The sequence below is a fragment of the Schistocerca serialis genome, unplaced genomic scaffold (genome assembly GCF_023864345.2).
Source record: "Schistocerca serialis cubense isolate TAMUIC-IGC-003099 unplaced genomic scaffold, iqSchSeri2.2 HiC_scaffold_974, whole genome shotgun sequence".
Classification (NCBI taxonomy): Eukaryota; Metazoa; Arthropoda; class Insecta; order Orthoptera; family Acrididae; genus Schistocerca; species Schistocerca serialis.
The window spans coordinates 5,001-10,000 of NW_026048600.1; the positions used below are offsets into that span (position 1 = coordinate 5,001).

At 52.6% G+C, this 5,000-nt stretch overlaps 1 non-coding gene across 1 annotated transcript in view; it reads right to left on the reverse strand.

The window, feature by feature from the left end:
- Nucleotides 1-1,222, reverse strand: part of LOC126454067 (small subunit ribosomal RNA) — a 1,909-nt gene extending 687 nt beyond the window's left edge. Inside the window, exon 1 of the ribosomal RNA XR_007585174.1 lies at nt 1-1,222. This exon is cut by the window's left edge and continues 687 nt beyond it. This is a non-coding gene — a ribosomal RNA (small subunit ribosomal RNA).
- Nucleotides 1,223-5,000: the final 3,778 nt, after the last annotated feature.

The window sequence follows — 5,000 nt, forward strand, 5'->3', positions numbered from 1 at the left end:
TGCAACCATACTTCCCCCGGAACCCAAAAGCTTTGGTTTCCCGGAGGCTGCCCGCCGAGTCATCGGAGGAACTGCGGCGGATCGCTGGCTGGCATCGTTTATGGTTAGAACTAGGGCGGTATCTGATCGCCTTCGAACCTCTAACTTTCGTTCTTGATTAATGAAAACATACTTGGCAAATGCTTTCGCTTCTGTTCGTCTTGCGACGATCCAAGAATTTCACCTCTAACGTCGCAATACGAATGCCCCCGCCTGTCCCTATTAATCATTACCTCGGGTTCCGAAAACCAACAAAATAGAACCGAGGTCCTATTCCATTATTCCATGCACACAGTATTCAGGCGGGCTTGCCTGCTTTAAGCACTCTAATTTGTTCAAAGTAAACGTGCCGGCCCACCGAGACACTCAATAAAGAGCACCCTGGTAGGATTTCAACGGGGTCCGCCTCGGGACGCACGAGCACGCACGAGGCGGTCGCACGCCTTCGGCTCGCCCCACCGGCAGGACGTCCCACGATACATGCCAGTTAAACACCGACGGGCGGTGAACCAACAGCGTGGGACACAAATCCAACTACGAGCTTTTTAACCGCAACAACTTTAATATACGCTATTGGAGCTGGAATTACCGCGGCTGCTGGCACCAGACTTGCCCTCCAATAGATACTCGTTAAAGGATTTAAAGTGTACTCATTCCGATTACGGGGCCTCGGATGAGTCCCGTATCGTTATTTTCGTCACTACCTCCCCGTGCCGGGAGTGGGTAATTTGCGCGCCTGCTGCCTTCCTTGGATGTGGTAGCCGTTTCTCAGGCTCCCTCTCCGGAATCGAACCCTGATTCCCCGTTACCCGTTACAACCATGGTAGGCGCAGAACCTACCATCGACAGTTGATAAGGCAGACATTTGAAAGATGCGTCGCCGGTACGAGGACCGTGCGATCAGCCCTAAGTTATTCAGAGTCACCAAGGCAAACGGACCGGACGAGCCGACCGATTGGTTTTGATCTAATAAAAAGCGTCCCTTCCATCTCTGGTCGGGACTCTGTTTGCATGTATTAGCTCTAGAATTACCACAGTTATCCAAGTAACGTGGGTACGATCTAAGGAACCATAACTGATTTAATGAGCCATTCGCGGTTTCACCTTAATGCGGCTTGTACTGAGACATGCATGGCTTAATCTTTGAGACAAGCATATGACTACTGGCAGGATCAACCAGGGAGCTGCGTCAACTAGAGCTGAGCAGCCGGCCGCCCGGGAGTGTGTCCCGGGGGCCCCGCGCGAACACGCAAGCGTCCGCTCAATTATTCTGCAAACAGGAGGAGGCTGAGCTCCCCTGCACAACACACCTCGAAACCCTCTCAGGTCCGGCGGCGCGCAGCGCCGTCCTAAGTACTTGGTCGGGTTCGAGAGAGGCGCAATCGCCCGGAGTTAGGCGAGTAGACGCTTTAGGTGCGACCACCCGTGCTCCCAACTGAGCTTGCCGCTGCCGACAGAGGCCCGGGAGCGTGCTGTCGTGGCATTGCCGGCGGGAGACAACACGCGCCACCTACGGTGACCGGCAGCTCCAACGCCAGCGCCACAGAAGGACAAAAGCCCTACTTGGGTGCCGAAGCGAACTCTCCCAGCACAGCGCACGCGCCAACACGTCCGCACAGCTGCGATACAAACCACCTGCGAGAACCGCTGGGGCGACCGAGCAGCAGACGGCGTCGCGGCGCCGAGCGCCGGGCGGCGGCGCATCCTCAGCGCACAAAGTCCTCAATCGGACCAGCACACTGCAGATGGCCACCGCGCTTCGCACCGGGCCCGCGAGGACCTACTTTGGCCGCAAGGCGCCGCGAGCAGGGGGCGCCGGCGCGCAGCTGCGCCGCCTGCCGCGTCCGTCGGCCGGCGCGCCTGCCACCGGCCGCCCCCACCAGCCGGCTGTAGCGCGTGCGCCCACGCACCGCGCTGCCAGCACGCCGGGCGGCCCCCCCTCACCGGCCGGGGACGGTCCCACCCAGCCACCGCCGCGTATCGCCTCACACCCAGATCCCCTTTCACGTTCGTGGGCATGGTGGGTCCCCTTTCACGTTCGTGGGCATGGTGGGTATCCCTGAAACAACCGGTTAATAGCTCGACCGATCGTCGCCAACACTGATTCACCTCTAGCGAGAACAACCGCACCACAACGGGTTACCGGTTGTTCATTTGCGTAACGTCACCAGCAAACGTACACGTCCATCGCCATTTGCAACGAGTATTGCATGCCTGTGTCAGGTGTCACAACACACTACGTCTGCCCACATAGACGCAACAACATGTGCACGCCTAGAGAACACGTGGAAGGTAGACCCCGTACGTATGCGGTGTCCATTGCGCGAACGACTGTCAGCCCGCCTCTGCAGCATGTCGCAGATGTGGAACGCGGTGCAACATGCTATCACGGTGTGTGAGAAGAGACGACTACGTCCGAATACACGCTCCACTACATCAACAGACTGCTCATGCTGATCGCCATCCAGGGCGTCCGTTCCTCCCACACGTCTGTATGGCGTACCACACTGCAATCCAGCTCTTATAGGGAGACGACACGTAGCTGCGTGCACAATATTTGGACTGTATGGTCCGCCGTTGCTAGGCGCTGTCGTCATACGGTCACATGGGCCACGATGTATCATTCAGTACATACGGAGCAATGTGCAGTACAGTTTGTGGGTTTTGCGTACATCGGCGGACAGGTGACAGGCCGTACCACAACGTAGGCTGAGTACGTCGGCATGCGAAGGGCATTGAACATGCAAACTTCTCACCGACCAGCTTGCGAAGGCAGGGGGGAAGGGGGGGGGGGCATGTACGTCCTGCTGCTATCCACACTACAGTGTATAGCAGGAGCATGTGGAAAGTCAGCAACACCTGCAAGGTGTTTAACATGACGCGATACACAGGGGACCGGGCAGTGCGAGTAGCGAACTATATTGCGAGGGTTGCGGTTAGGCAACACTACACTACTTTAACGGGTTGCATAACAATTACAGAGCAGGTTCAGCGACAACGTGCGTCAGGTTAAGGCGCAATATAGTTTAGGTTACGGCGCACTTTAGGTTAGGTTAAGGCACATTATAGGTTAGGTTAAGGCACAACATGGGTTACGTTAAGGCACAACATGGGTTACGTTAAGGCACAACATGGGTTACGTTAAGGCACAACATGGGTTAGGTTAAGGCACAACATGGGTTAGGTTAAGGCACAACATGGGTTAGGTTAAGGCACAACATGGGTTAGGTTAAGGCACAACATGGGTTAGGTTAAGGCACAACATGGGTTAGGTTAAGGCACAACATGGGTTAGGTTAAGGCACAACATGGGTTAGGTTAAGGCACAACATGGGTTAGGTTAAGGCACAACATGGGTTAGGTTAAGGCACAACATGGGTTAGGTTAAGGCACAACATGGGTTAGGTTAAGGCACAACATGGGTTAGGTTAAGGCACAACATGGGTTAGGTTAAGGCACAACATGGGTTAGGTTAAGGCACAACATGGGTTAGGTTAAGGCACAACATGGGTTAGGTTAAGGCACAACATGGGTTAGGTTAAGGCACAACATGGGTTAGGTTAAGGCACAACATGGGTTAGGTTAAGGCACAACATGGGTTAGGTTAAGGCACAACATGGGTTAGGTTAAGGCACAACATGGGTTAGGTTAAGGCACAACATGGGTTAGGTTAAGGCACAACATGGGTTAGGTTAAGGCACAACATGGGTTAGGTTAAGGCACAACATGGGTTAGGTTAAGGCACAACATGGGTTAGGTTAAGGCACAACATGGGTTAGGTTAAGGCACAACATGGGTTAGGTTAAGGCACAACATGGGTTAGGTTAAGGCACAACATGGGTTAGGTTAAGGCACACCATGGGTTAGGTTAAGGCACACCATGGGTTAGGTTAAGGCACACCATGGGTTAGGTTAAGGCACAACATGGGTTAGGTTAAGGCACAACATGGGTTAGGTTAAGGCACAACATGGGTTAGGTTAAGGCACAACATGGGTTAGGTTAAGGCACAACATGGGTTAGGTTAAGGCACAACGTAGGTTAGGTTAAGGCACAACGTGGGTTAGGTTAAGGCACAACGTGGGTTAGGTTAAGGCACAACGTGGGTTAGGTTAAGGCACAACGTGGGTTAGGTTAAGGCACAACATGGGTTAGGTTAAGGCACAACATGGGTTAGGTTAAGGCACACCATGGGTTAGGTTAAGGCACAACATGGGTTAGGTTAAGGCACAACATGGGTTAGGTTAAGGCACAACATGGGTTAGGTTAAGGCACAACATGGGTTAGGTTAAGGCACAACATGGGTTAGGTTAAGGCACAACATGGGTTAGGTTAAGGCACAACATGGGTTAGGTTAAGGCACAACATGGGTTAGGTTAAGGCACAACGTAGGTTAGGTTAAGGCACAACATGGGTTAGGTTAAGGCACAACATGGGTTAGGTTAAGGCACAACATGGGTTAGGTTAAGGCACAACATGGGTTAGGTTAAGGCACAACATGGGTTAGGTTAAGGCACAACATGGGTTAGGTTACGGCACAACATGGGTTACGTTACGGCACAACATGGGTTACGTTACGGCACAACATGGGTTACGTTACGGCACAACATGGGTTACGTTACGGCACAACATGGGTTACGTTACGGCACAACATGGGTTACGTTACGGCACAACATGGGTTACGTTACGGCACAACATGGGTTACGTTACGGCACAAATTAGGTTAGGTTACGGCACAAATTAGGTTAGGTTAAGGCACAAATTAGGTTAGGTTAAGGCACAAATTAGGTTAGGTTAAGGCACAAATTAGGTTAGGTTAAGGCACAAATTAGGTTAGGTTAAGGCACAAATTAGGTTAGGTTAAGGCACAAATTAGGTTAGGTTAAGGCACAAATTAGGTTAGGTTAAGGCACAAATTAGGTTAGGTTAAGGCACGATATAGGTTAGGTTAAGGCACGATATAG